General features: G+C 48.8%; 1 long non-coding RNA gene across 1 annotated transcript in view; it reads left to right on the top strand.

The window, feature by feature from the left end:
* Positions 1-14,569, top strand: part of LOC141083065 (uncharacterized) — a 159,651-nt gene that overhangs the window by 37,745 nt on the left and 107,337 nt on the right. The window contains exons 2-3 of the long non-coding RNA XR_012230640.1: positions 3,904-4,055; positions 4,845-5,002. This is a non-coding gene — a long non-coding RNA (uncharacterized lncRNA). The remainder of the gene's footprint in view (positions 1-3,903; positions 4,056-4,844; positions 5,003-14,569) is intronic.

The following is a 14,569-nucleotide window of genomic DNA, read 5'->3' as shown; positions in this document are numbered from 1 at the left end:
CTCATTTTCAGGATCCGTCTGAGAATGGATCCGCTTGTCTGCCTTTTTGGCGGATTTGAACTGATGCAAAAAACTGAAGTGTGAAAGAGGCCTTATGATGCAAAAAACTGAAGTGTGAAAGAGGCCTTATGCTTGTAGTCAGGTGGCGCAAAGAGGGGGTGAAAAAAAAAAGGAAATCAGCAAGCACAAGCTATGATAAGTGAACTATGTCAACTTATCAAAGTTTGGCGGCTGTAGGATGCGAATACGGAGCTGGCGCAAAGGGGGCTTAGGGAAAAAAAGCAAGCACGAGTGTTGATTGGTGAACTGCGTCACCAATCAACGCTCGGCGGCTGCTAAATGTGCGCACGGAGGTGGCGCAAAGGAGGGGTGGAGGGGGGTTAAAAGAGCGGGAAGGGGGATTGGGGGGGATGAAGCTAGTTTGGGGGGTGGAGCTAGATTGGGTAGGGATCGGGGATCAGGCAATACTTACAGTTGTAGGGTTTTCTTTCTTTAGCAGGTATTGTGATGCTACAAGCTGCTGTGGCACGACAATACCCAGCACACCAGGAGATCCAGACGTATGACCGCTCTCTAGGGAATCCTCAGCTAGTGTGAGGACCCCCTGCAGAGCTGTCATACAGGTCACAGGCAGGTCAGGGGCAGGTCACAGAGCGGTCACATCGCTGATGTGACCTGCCATTGGTGGGATCGAATGATAATATCGATCCACCAATCCCTGTACTGCCTGGTGACCATGGCAACCACCTAGGATCGGAGCTCACAGCTCCGATTCAAAGGCAGGTCATGCCCAGGTCATCAGGAGGGCACAGAGCGGTCACAGAGTGACTGCTGCTGTGCCCTGTGGTTGGCGCGATTGCCGATCTAATCGATCGCGCCAACCAGCTCCTGCAGGCCCTACTGGGCCTGTATCAGGTCCCTGCCTAGGATCGGTGCTAATACAGCACCGACACTGGCAGGGCAGAGCGGCGCTATAGCGCCGCTCTGCCCTGTGATTGCCGCGATCGATGTGATCGCGCCAATCCGGGGGGGTTTTGCCGGTGCCTAGCGTTGCAAGGCATCGGATCCAGGATCGAGTACATCGGTACTCGATCCCAGCCTAGCACATCATTGTTTCAGCCGCGCTGTGATTGGCTGTTTCGATTTCAACAATTTCAACAGCCAATCACAGCGATCGGGAGGAAGGGAGGGCGGCGACAGACCCCTGGATGCCGAGGCCATCTACCATAAGGTAGGATGGCGTCGGAAATTTAATGCCATCATCGCGACTGAAGTCACGATGTCGCATTAAATGCCATGACGTACTATCCCGTCCCTGGTAATTAAGTCCCAGGGCACATGGACGGGATAGTACGTCTCATGGCAGAAAGGGGTTAAACAAAAAAATTGGATCTACTCTAAAGTAAAATTTTTTTAAACATTCCAAATAATCCTGTGAAGCACCTGAAGGATCAATAAACTTCTTGAATGTGGTTTTGAGCACCTTGAGGGGTGCAGTTTTTAGAATGGTGTCACTTTTGGGTATTTTCTATCATATAGACCCCTCAAAGTGGCTTCAAATGTGATGTAGACAGTCCCAAAAAAAAAAAAAAAATGGTGTAAAAATGAGAAATCGCTGTTCAACTTTTAACCCTTATAACTTCCTAAGAAAAAAAATTTTGGTTCCAAAATTGTGCTGATGTAAAGTAAACATGTGGGAAATGTTACTTAAATATTTTATGTGACATATCTCTGATTTAAGGTCATGAAAACTCAAAGTTGGAAAATTGCGAAATTTTCAAAATTTTTGCCAAATTTCATTTTTTTTCCATAAATAAATGCAAGTAATGTCAAAGAAATTTTACCACTATCGTGAAGTACAATATATCGCAAGAAAACTGTCAATCACCGGGATCCATGGAAGCATTCCAGAGTTATTACCTCATAAAGGGATAGTGGTCAGAATTTTAAAAATTGGCCCGGTCATTAACATGCAAACCACCCTTGGGGGTAAAGGGGTTAAAACCCCCCAAAAATGTCTTGGTGTCCCCCTATAATTAATAACCAGCAAAGGCTATGCAGACAGCTGCGAACAGATATTAATAGCCTAGGAAGGGGCCATGGATACTGACCACCCCGGCTAAAAACATCAGCTCTCAGCAAACCCATTACTAACCTTGGGGCTTGATGTCACCTGATGATATCATCAACCCCCCCAACTATTACCCCACTTGCCACCGCTACAGGGCAAGTGGGAAGAGCGAGGTTAAGTGCCACAATCGGTGTATCTTAGAGATGCGCCTTTTCTGAGGCGGCTGAGAGCTGATGTTTTTAGCCGGGGGGGGGCAGTATCCATGGCCACTTCCTAGGCTATTAATATCAGCCCGCAGATGTCTGCATAACCTTGATGTTTTATCTTATGTTTTTTGTTGAAAGGTGGTCGTTTTTCAGCCTTCCTTTCCTCGGCCATGTTCCTGAGTATGGCACACCTTGAGCTTTTTGATACTCCAGTAACGTTGCAGCTCTGAAATATGGCAAAACTGGTGGCAAATGGCATTTTGGCAGCTTCACCCTTGATTTTCCTCAATTCATGGGCAGTTATTTTGCGCCTTTTTTTTTTATCAGCACACATCTTGCGACCCTGTTGGATATTTGCCATGAAGCGTTTGATTGTTCGGTGATCACGCTTCAAAAGTTTAGCAATTTCAAGACTGCTGCATCCCTCTGCAAGACATCTCACAATTTTTGACTTTTCAGAGTCCGTCAAATCTCTCTCCTGACCCATTTTGCCAAAGGAAAGGAAGTTGCCTAATAGTTAAGCACACCTTAGAAAGAGTTTTGTTGTCATTAGACCACACCCCTCCTCATTACAGAGATGCAAATCATTGGCTTTCAAGCCTATACAACTTGCAGTAGGACAACATGTATAAAAAGGATGATGTGATCAAAATACTCATTTGCCTAATAATTCTGCACCCAGGGTATATGTATATATCCTATTCTAACTTGTCAGTATTTTACTGTATGCGGCACATGAATTGACGGCATTTCAAAGGACACCGGAGCGTATACATCGGACAGCACTCGCATGGTCTGTGTGGTGTCCGATGTTTTCTCGCACCCATAGGCTTGCACTGGCGAGGCTCGGCCGATATATGCATAAAATCGCGGCATGCTGTGATTTTACACGCACGTAGAATACACCCGAGAAAAAATACTTTGATGTGAGCTGCCCCATAGATTAACAGTAGTCCGACTGCTTTGCGATGTTTTCTCGCGTAGCACTCGTCAGTATTTTACGCTAGTGTGACCCTGGCCTACGAGAGGTAATCATGTAGATAGGGACCTATATCAGCCTTATGAGACCACCTTGATGTTAGCTGATGAGCAGACGTGATTTGGCCAAATTGTGTGCAAAGCGTCTCATTCATTTTTTCCTAGTATTCAAAAGCTGTATTGCTATTCATATTTCATATATTTCACATTGACTTGCTTTAGCACGATAGAGTGCAGCATTTTTTTCATAGAGAAATGCAATGTGTCCATTCCTTGGATGCCCTATGGTGGCCCTGTGTGAAATGTGATATTTTTTATATTTTGCTCAACCATCGTGCAAAAGTCTCATGCAAAATACGAAAGAAATTAATGCATGCTGCAATTTTTTTTTACCACTTGCAGATTCAGTCTGTGAAAAAAAAACATTTGCATTGCCCCATTAAATAACATTGTCCTGAACGCTGTCCATGTGTTGTCGTTTTCTTTCACAGAAAGCACTCAGATCAAAAATATGGTCATGTGATCTTAGCCTTACAGAAATAAATGTGAGAACATACTTTGCAATACCTAAAATAAGATTATTATGTAAAACTGACTCTGAAATATCTTACTTGTTGTGACAAGACGGCTTTTTTTTTTTTATTCTAGAGGAAGATCAGCAGATGTCCGTACTGATGGCTGCTTTGTTAACAATGGAAGATCTGGAGCAAAAGGTGGAATTGTTGTTTATTGGGATCCTGAAAATCCTCTAAGTAATTCCTGTAATGGGTTTTGTTCATGCTAATGTTTGGCAAAATGAAGTAAGTAAATATATTTCTTTTTATCATTTTTTTTTTAAATACGTTTTAACGCCTTCAGGACTGGGCAACATGATACTGCAGGGCAGTTCTATTACGGCGATTTCAGTCTGTGTGCCCATTATCAGAAAATAGCAGCGTTTTGAACACAGCGTATGCAGCGTATTTTCACTGCATCCAAAATGCTGCGATTTAGTTACGTAGTTAAAGCTGCATGTTCTTAGTGAACTGTGTGGATTTACCGCATCTAATGAATGGCTTTGGGGGAAGCTGCATGTTCGTAAATCCGCACCGCGGGTGAGTATACGCCTCGCTAAGTAGTAGCACATTGGGCATGGGATTTCTATAAATCCCATCCATTGTGCTTCTAATGTGTACAGTAGATTGCAGTGTTTTGTATGTAGTGCAGGTGAGCTGCGTCCAAAACGCTGCTCTTCCTGAGTGTGGTCGCATACCTCAAAGATTTTTTTAATTTATTTCAGTGTTAAAAAAGAAAACGTTTTTGTAAAAAAAAAAAAAATTGTAATTTTGTAATGTTTTCATTTTTGGGGGGAAGCACGGCAGTAAAAAAAAAGAAAAGAATCAGCCACACTTGGCGTTTGACATATTGTGTATAAGGGGCTGGTGTAAAAACTAAAATTTTTCATATTTTGTAGTAGTTTATTTTTACATCAGAAAATACGAAAATGATGTATTTATTTTATTTTTTTGAGGATACTGTTTTAAATGGGGGGGGCGGTTCTGTTACTGTGCAGAGTGACACTGTCGCCTTTTTTTCTTCATCTGGTGTAGTGTAGAAGTTGGGAAAAAAATAAGGAATGTGTTCTGCAAGCGGAGCTCTAGATAATTCTGTTATTTCCTGGCAAGCCCTGGCTGGAAGACGTGATGGCAGTGTGTGCTGGATGAAAGATGAAAAACAAAGATGAAGGACTTCACTAGAGACATCACTGGTGAGTCAGTGTGTTACCTGTACACTGACACTATACACTATATACAGAGTGCCTTTGTACAATGTCTCCACTGATCACTGTGTTATCTGTACACTGACACTATATACAGAGCTCCTGTGTATAATGTCACCAGTGGTCACTGTATTACCTGTACACTATATACAGAGTGCCTTTGTACAATGTCACCAGTGATCACTATTACCTGTACACTGGCACTATATATGGAGGTCCTGTGCATAATGTCACCGGTGATCACTGTATTACCTGAACACAGACACTACATGCTAAGTACAGCTCTCCTGTGTATAATGGCACTTATGGTGATAGTATTATGTTTTTTTATTAATGATCAGTATTGTAGTGTTCAGTCACCATGTGGTAATATGTGGTCTGGGAATGGTGCGGTGGTATTTGTTCCTTGTGTGTGCTATTATTCTGTTACTGGTGGTAATATGTGGTCTGGTCATGGTGTGGCAGTATTAGTTCCTTGTACGTGGTATTATTGGTCACCATGTAGTGGTAATATGTGGTCTGGGCGTGGTGCTGTGGTATTTGTGCCTTGTATGTGCTATTATTCTGTCACTGGTGGTAATATGTGGTCTGGTCATGGTGTGGCAGTATTTGTTCCTTGTATGTGGTATTATTGGTCATCATGTGGTGGTAATATGTGGTTGGGACATGGTGTGGTGGTATTTGTCCCTTGTATGTGCTATTATTTTGTCTCTGTGGTGGTAATATGTGGTCTGGTCATGGTGTGGCTGTATTTGTTCCATGTATGTGGTATTATAGGACACTATGTGGTGTTAATATGTGGTCTGGACATGGTGATGGTGCGGTGGTATTAGTCCCTTTGGATGTGATTATTGGTCATTTTAAAAATTGAAAAATAAATAAAAATATACCTAAATTGTATTGGATATTTTAGCAAATGTTCAATAGGTTACAGTAGAGTAGGGCCCGGCCAAAAGAGTCTACCTTGTCGTGGTGGCAGATTTACAAAATCTTTAGGCCAAAACAAGAGCTGCTGGCTAGATGTGTGATCTGGTAATGGGAACTGTTAATGTGTGATTGATGACAAGTGCAGTTTTTACTATGGACAGTTTGAGGGGCGGAGGTGGGGCTGGGGTGGAGCCTGGGCGGAGTCTCAAGGGGGCCCCGAAAATTTTGCCAGTATGGGGCCCCCGAAATTCCTAGTGGCAGCCCTGCCAACGGGAAAAGGGTGTGCTCCGGTGGCATGCCAACGGGAAAAGGGTGTGCTCCGGTGGCATGCCAACGGGAAAAGGGTGTGCTCCGGTGGCATGCCAACGGGAAAAGGGTGTGCTCCGGTGGCATGCCAACGGGAAAAGGGTGTGCTCCGGTGGCATGCCAACGGGAAAAGGGTGTGCTCCGGTGGCATGCCAACGGGAAAAGGGTGTGCTCCGGTGGCATGCCAACTGGAAAAGGGTGTGCTCCGGTGGCATGCCAACTGGAAAAGGGTGTGCTCCGGTGGCATGCCAACTGGAAAAGGGTGTGCTCCGGTGGCATGCCAACTGGAAAAGGGTGTGCTCTGGTGGCACGCCTACCGGAAATGGTGTGCTTCGGTGGCACACCCAGCGGGAAAAGAATGTGCTCCACAACAACTGGAAAAGGGTGTGCTTCAGTGGCACGCCAACTGGATAAGGGTGTGCTGCGGTGGCATGCCAACGGGAAAAGGGTGTGCTCCGGTGGCACACCCAACGGGAAAAGGATGTGCTCCCTTGGCACGCCAACAAGAAAAGGATGTGCTCCGGTGGTCCGCCAATGGGAAATGGTGTGCTTTGGTGGCACGCCAACTGAAAAAGGGTATGCTTTGGTGGCATGCCAAAGGGAAACGGGTGTGGTCTGGTGGCACGCCAACGGGAAAAGGGTGTTCTCCGGTGGTAAGGGAAAGCTATGTGGGGCTATTTATTTTGAATTTAAGGCTATAGGGGCACAATATATTAAATAGCAGGCTTTCTGGGTCCCATTTTATTAAATTGAGTTCTTTGTGGGCCGCATTATATTAATTTTAGGGCTACATAGGGCCCATTGTATTAAATGGAGGGTTATGTAGAGCCTTTTATATGGGGCCCATTGCATTATGTTGGGTTGTGCGGTGCCCATTACATTAAATGTTGGGCTATATGGGGCCTGTTACATTAAATGTGCTATATGGAGCCCATTCTACTCTATGTAGGGCTTTGTGTGGGGAGGTATTGTACTGTCGGCAGGGCTGGCTAAAAAGGCCAAGATGGGCACCCTGCAGGCAAATAAAAAAGTCAAAGAATTCACTGCGGTGTCAGGCTAAAAAGCCCAAGATGGGTGTCCCGGTGTTAGTGGCAGTGTAAAAAAAAACCCAAGATGGATGCCATGGTGGTAGACAATAAGGCCAGTGAATGTATCTTGAAGGCAGGCTAAACAGCCCAAGATAGGTGCACTGGTGGTAAGCAAAAAGGCCAAGTATTGGGCCCTTCTGGCTGGCCCACGGGAAATGGTGTGCTTTGGTGGCACACCAACGGGAAAAGGGTGTGCTCTGGTGGCACGCCAATCGGAAATGGTGTGCTTCGGTGGCACGCCAACTGCAAAAGGGTGTGCTTTGGTGGCATGCCAACTGGAAAAGGGTGTGCTTTGGTGGCACGCCAACTGGAAAAGGGTGTGCTTCGGTGGCACGCCAACGGGAAATGGATGTACTACGGTGGCATGCCAATGGGAAATGGTGTGCTTTGGTGGCACGCCAGTTGAAAAAGGGTGTGCTCTGGTGGCACGCCAACCGGAAAAAGTGTGCTTCGGTGGTATGCCAACAGGAGCAGGATGTGCACACCAACAAGAGTGCTCCGGTGGCACGCCAGCGGGAAAAGGGTGTGCTTCAGTGGCACGCCAACGGGAAACGGGTGAGCTCTTGTGGCATGTCAAGGGAAAAGGGTGTTCTCCGGTGGTAAGGAAAAGCTATGTGGGGCTAATTATTTTGAATTTAAGGCTATAGGGGGCACAATATATTAAATAGAAGGCTTTCTGGGTCCCATTATAATAGAGTGCTATGCAGGTTCCATTATATTAAATTGAGTTCTTTGTGGGACGCATTTTATTAATTGGAGGGCTACATGGGGCCCATTGTATTAAATGGAGGGTTATGCAGAGCCTTTTACATGGGGCCCATTACATTATACGTTGGGTTGTGCGGTGCCCATTACATTAAATGTTGGACTATATGGAGCCCATTCTACTTTGTCGGGCTATGTGTGGGTGGGCACCCTGCAGGCAAATAAAGTCAAAGAATTCACCGCAGTGACAGGCTAAAAAGGCCAAGATGGGTGTCCCGGTGGTAAGCAAAAGGGCCAGAACATGAACCGCAGTGGCAGTGTAAAAAAAAAAAAAAAAAAAACAACCAAGATGGTCTCCAAGGTGGCAGACAATGAGGCCAATGAATGTATCTCGATGGCAGGCTAAAAAGCCCAACATGGTCGCACAAGTGGTAAGCAAAAAGGCCAAGTAGTGGGACCTTCTGGCGGGCCCATGGGAAATGGTGTGCATCGGTGGCACGCCAACGGGAACAGGGTGTGCTCCGGTGGCACGCCAACGGGAAATGGTGTGCTCCGGTGGTACGCCAATGGGAAATCGGTGTGCTTCGGTGGCATGCCAATGGGAAATGGTGTCCTTCGGTGGCACGCCAATGGGAAAAGGGTGTGCTCCAGTGGCACACCAACAGGAAAAGAGTGTTTCGGTGGCACGCCAATGGGAAATGGTGTGCTCCGGTGGTACGCCAAAGGGAAAACTGTGTGCTTCGGTGGCATGCCAATGGGAAATGTGCTTCGGTGGCACGCCAACGGGAAAAGGGTGTACTTCGGTGGTACGCCAACGGGAAAAGGGTGCGCTCCGGTGACACGGGTAAGGGAAGGCTTTGTAGGGCTAATTATTTTGAATGTAATGCTATAGGGGGCACAGTATATTAAATAGAAGGCTTTCTGGGTCCCATTATAATAGTTCTATGCAGGTCCCATTATATTAAATTGAGTTCCTTGTGGGACGCATTATATTGGAGGGCTACATTGGGCCCATTGTATAAAATGGAGGGTTATGTAGAGCCTTTTATATGGGGTCCAGTACATTAAATGTTGTGCTATGTGGAGCCCATTCTACTCTATGTAGGGCTATGTGTGGGGGGCATTATACTGTTGGCAGGGCAGGCTAAAAAGGCACAGATGGGTACCCTGCAGTCAAATAGAAAAGTCAAAGCACCGCGGTGACAGGCTAAAAAGCCCAAGATGGGTGTCCCGGTGGTAAGCAAAAGGGCCAGAACATGTACCGCAGTGGCAGGGTAAAAAAAAACCCAAGATGGACGCCATGGTGGTAGACAATAAAGCCAATGAATGTATCTCAGTGGCATGCTAAAAAGCCCAAGAACGTGCTCTGGTGGTAGGCCAATGAATGCACCCCAGTGGCAGAATAAAAAGACTAAAATGGGTGCCCTGGTCGTAGGCAGAAAGTGTACCCCGTTACTAAGCTAAAATCGTCTGGAGGGGCAGCCTGGTGGAACGCAAGAAGGCCAAAAAATGCACCCCAGTAGCATGCTAAAAAGCCCAAGATGGGTGCACCGATGGTAGGCAAGAGGCCAAATGGCACACCCTGGTGGCAGGCTAAAAAGCCCAAGATAGATGTCCCGGTGGTAAGCAAAAGAGCCACAGTGTGTACCCTGATGGTAGGCAATAAGTCTAATGAATGCACCTCAGTGGCAGACTAAAAAGTCCTAAGTGGGCACCACAATGGTAAATATAAAGGTCAGAGAATGTACCCCGGTGTCAGACTGAAAAGCCCAAGATTGGCACCTCCGGTGGTAAGCAAGAAGGCAAGTATTGGGCCCTTCAGACGGGCCCACCGGAAATGGTGTGCTCCGGTGGCACGCCAACAGGAAATGGTGTGCTTCGGTGGCACGCCAACGGGAAATGGTGTGGTCTGGTGGCACGCCAACTGAAAAGGTGAGCTTCGGTGGCACGTCAATGGGAAAAGGGTGTGGTCTGGTGGCACGCCAACAGAAATAGGGTGTGCTCCGGTGGCACGCCAACAATAAAAGGGTGTGCTCTGGTGGCACGCCAACCGGAAATGGTGTGCTCCGGTGGGACGACAACGGGAAAAGGATGTGCTTCGGTGGGACGCCAATGGGAAACGGGTGAGCTCTTGTGGCACGTCAACGGGAAAAGGGCGCACTCCGGTGGCACGGGTAAGGGAAAGCTATGTGGGGCTAATTATTTTGAATTTAAGGCTATAGGGGGCACAATATATTAAATAGAAGGCTTTCTGGGTCCCATTATAATAGAGTACTATGCAGTTCCCATTATATTAAATTTAGTTCTTTGTGGGATGCATTATATCAATTGGAGTGCTACATGGGGCCCATTGTATTAAATGGAGGGTTATGCAGAGCCTTTTATATTGGGCCCATTACATTATATGTTGGGTTGTGCGGTGCCCATTACATTAAATGTTGGGCTTTATGGGGACTATTACATTAAATGTTGGGCTATATGGAGCCCATTCTACTCTCTGTAGGGCTATGTGTGGGGGGGCATTATACTGTTGGCAGGGCAGGCTAAAAAGGCCAAGATAGGCACCCTGCAGGCAAATAAAGTCAATGCACCGCGGTGATAGGCTAAAAAATCTAAGATGGGTTTCCCGGTGGTAAGCAAAAGGGCCAGAACATGAACCGCAGTGGCAGTGTAAAAAAAAGCCAAGATAGACGCAAAGGTGGCAGACAATGAGGCCAGTGAATGTATCTCGATGGCAGGCTAAATAGCCCAAGATGGGCGCGCACAACTGGTAAGCAAAAAGGCCAAGTATTGGGACCTTCTGGCCATGGGAAATGGTGTGCTTCGGTGGCACGCCAACGTCAAATGGTGTGCTTCGGTGGCACGCCAGCGGGAAAAGGGTGAGCTTCGGTGGCACGCCAATTGGAAAAGGTTGTGCTTCGGTGGCAAGCCAAATGGAAATGGTGTGCTTCGGTGGCACGCCAACGGGAAGCGGTTGTGCTTCGGTGGCACGCCAACGGGAAGCGGTTGTGCTTCGGTGGCACGCCAACTGGAAGCGGTTGTGCTTCGGTTGCACGCCAACGGGAAGCGGTTGTGCTTCGGTGGCACGCCAACGGGAAGCGGTTGTGCTTCGGTGGCACGCCAACGGGAAGCGGTTGTGCTTCGGTGGCACGCCAACGGGAAGCGGTTGTGCTTCGGTGGCACGCCAACGGGAAGCGGGTGTGCTTCGGTGGCACGCCAACGGGAAGCGGGTGTGCTTCGGTGGCACGCCAACGGGAAGCGGGTGTGCTTCGGTGGCACGCCAACGGGAAGCGGGTGTGCTTCGGTGGCACGCCAACGGGAAGCGGGTGTGCTTCGGTGGCACGCCAACGGGAAGCGGGTGTGCTTCGGTGGCACGCCAACGGGAAGCGGGTGTGCTTCGGTGGCACGCCAACGGGAAGCGGGTGTGCTTCGGTGGCACGCCAACGGGAAGCGGGTGTGCTTCGGTGGCACGCCAACGGGAAGCGGGTGTGCTTCGGTGGCACGCCAACGGGAAGCGGGTGTGCTTCGGTGGCACGCCAACGGGAAGCGGGTGTGCTTCGGTGGCACGCCAACGGGGTGTGCTTCGGTGGCACGCCAACGGGGTGTGCTTCGGTGGCACGCCAACGGGGTGTGCTTCGGTGGCACGCCAACGGGGTGTGCTTCGGTGGCACGCCAACGGGGTGTGCTTCGGTGGCACGCCAACGGGGTGTGCTTCGGTGGCACGCCAACGGGGTGTGCTTCGGTGGCACGCCAACGGGGTGTGCTTCGGTGGCACGCCAACGGGGTGTGCTTCGGTGGCACGCCAACGGGGTGTGCTTCGGTGGCACGCCAACGGGGTGTGCTTCGGTGGCACGCCAACGGGGTGTGCTTCGGTGGCACGCCAACCGGGTGTGCTTCGGTGGCACGCCAAGCGGAAAAGGGTGTGCTCCTAATTATTTTGAGTTTAATGCTATAGGGGGCACAATATATTAAATAGAAGGCTTTCTGGGTCCCATTATAATAGAGTGCTATGCAGTTACCATTATATTAAATTGAGTTCTTTGTGGGACGCATTATATTAGTTGGAGGGCTACATTGGGCCCATTGTATTAAATGGAGGGTTACGTAGAGTCTTTTATATGGGCCCATTACATTACATGTTGGGTTGTGCGGTGCCCATTACATTAAATGTTGGGCTTTATGGGGCCTATTACATTAAATGTTGGGCTATATGGAGCCCATTCTACTCTCTGTAGGGCTATGTGTGGGGGGGCATTATACTGTTGGCAGGGCAGGCTAAAAAGGCCAAGATAGGCACCCTGCAGGCAAATAAAGTCAATGCACCGCGGTGATAGGCTAAAAAGTCCAAGATGGGTTTCCTGGTGGTAAGCAAAAGGGCCAGAAAATGTACCGCAGTGGCAGGGTAAAAAAACCCAAGATGGACACCATGTTGGTAGACAATAAAGCCAATGAATGTATCTCGGTGGCAGGCTAAAAATACCAAGAACGTGCACTGTTGGTAGGCCAATGAATGCACCCCAGTGGCAGGCGGAAAAGCCCAAGATGAACGCCACGCTTGTAACTAAAAAGGTCAGAGAATGCACCCAGTGGCAGGATAAAAATACTAAAATGGGTGCTCTGGTCGTAGGCATAAAGTGCACCCCGTTACTAAGCTAAAATGCTCTGGAGGGGCAGCCTGGCGGAACGCAAGAAGGTCAAAAAATGCACCACAGTAGCATGCTAAAAAGCCCAAGATGGGTGCACCGATGGTAGGCAAGAGGCCAAATGGCACACCCTGGTGGCAGGCTAAAAACCCCAAGATCGGTGTCCCGGTGGTAAGCAAAAGAGCCAGAGCGTGTACTCTGATGGTAGGTAATAAGGCTAATGCACCTCAGTGGCAGACTAAAAAGCCCAAAGTGGTCACCACACTGGTAAATATAAAGGTCAGAGAATGTACCCCGGTGGCAGAATAAAAAGCCCAAGATAGGTGCCCCGGTGGTAGGCAAACAGGCCAGAGAGCACCCTGGTGTCAGACTGAAAAGCCCTAGATTGGTACCTCTGGTGGTAAGCAAGAAGGCCAAGTATTGGGTCCTTCTGGCGGGCCTACGGGAAATGGTGTGCTCTGGTGGCACGCCAGCGAGAAAAGGGTGTGCTCTGGTGGCACGCCAGCGAGAAAAGGGTGTGCTCTGGTGGCACGCCAACGGGAAAAGGGTGTACTCCGGTGGCACGTCAACGGGAAAAGGGTGCGCTCGGGGAGCACTCCAACGGGAAACAGGTGTGCTCCGGTGGCACGGGTAAGGGAAGTCTGTGGGGCTAATTATTTTGAATTTAAGGCTATAGGGGGCACAATATATTAAATAGAAGGCTTTCTGGGTCCCATTATAATAGAGTGCTATGCAGGTCCCATTATATTAAATTGAGTCCTTTGTGGGACGCATTTTATTAATTGGAGGGCTACATGGGGCCCATTGTATTAAATGGAGGGTTATGCAGAGCCTTTTACATGGGGCCCATTACATTATACGTTGGGTTGTGCGGTGCCCATTACATTAAATGTTGGACTATATGGGGCCTATTAAATTAAATGTTGTGGTATATGGAGCCCATTCTACTTTATGTAGGGCTATATGTGGGTGGGCATTATACTGTTGGCAGGGCAGGCTAAAAAGGCCAAGATGGGCACCCTGCAGGCAAATAAAGTCAAAGAATTCACCGCAGTGACAGGCTAAAAAGGCCAAGATGGATGTCCCGGTGGTAAGCAAAAGGGCCAGAACATGAACCGCAGTGGCAGTGTAAAAAAAAACCAACAACCAAGATGGACTCCAAGGTGGCAGACAATGAGGCCAATGAATGTATCTCGATGGCAGGCTAAAAAGCCCAACATGGTCGCACAAGTGGTAAGCAAAAAGGCCAAGTAGTGGGACCTTCTGGCGGGCCCATGGGAAATGGTGTGCTCTGGTGGTACGCCAAAAGGAAATGGTGTGCTTCGGTGGCACGCCAACGGGAAAAGGGTGTGCTTCGGTGGCACGCCAACGGGAAAAGGGTGTGCTTCGGTGGCACGCCAACGGGAAAAGGGTGTGCTTCGGTGGCACGCCAACGGGAAAAGGGTGTGCTTCGGTGGCACACCAACGGGAAAAGGGTGTGCTTCGGTGGCACGCCAACGGGAAAAGGGTGTGCTTCGGTGGCACGCCAACGGGAAAAGGGTGTGCTTCGGTGGCACGCCAACGGGAAAAGGGTGTGCTTCGGTGGCACGCCAACGGGAAAAGGGTGTGCTTCGGTGGCACGCCAACGGGAAAAGGGTGTGCTTCGGTGGCACGCCAACGGGAAAAGGGTGTGCTTCGGTGGCACGCCAACGGGAAAAGGGTGTGCTTCGGTGGCACGCCAACGGGAAAAGGGTGTGCTTCGGTGGCACGCCAAAGGGAAAAGGGTGTGCTTCGGTGGCACGCCAAAGGGAAAAGGGTGTGCTTCGGTGGCACGCCAAAGGGAAAAGGGTGTGCTTCGGTGGCACGCCAACGGGAAAAGGGTGTGCTTCGGTGGCACGCCAACGGGA

The sequence above is a fragment of the Dendrobates tinctorius genome, unplaced genomic scaffold, assembly GCF_039654945.1.
Source record: "Dendrobates tinctorius isolate UK_male_01 unplaced genomic scaffold, ASM3965494v1 ptg000019l, whole genome shotgun sequence".
In the NCBI taxonomy this organism is placed as follows: domain Eukaryota; kingdom Metazoa; phylum Chordata; class Amphibia; order Anura; family Dendrobatidae; genus Dendrobates; species Dendrobates tinctorius.
The sequence above is the reverse complement of the archived record's forward strand: the minus strand, read 5'-3'. Positions and strand labels throughout refer to the sequence as shown.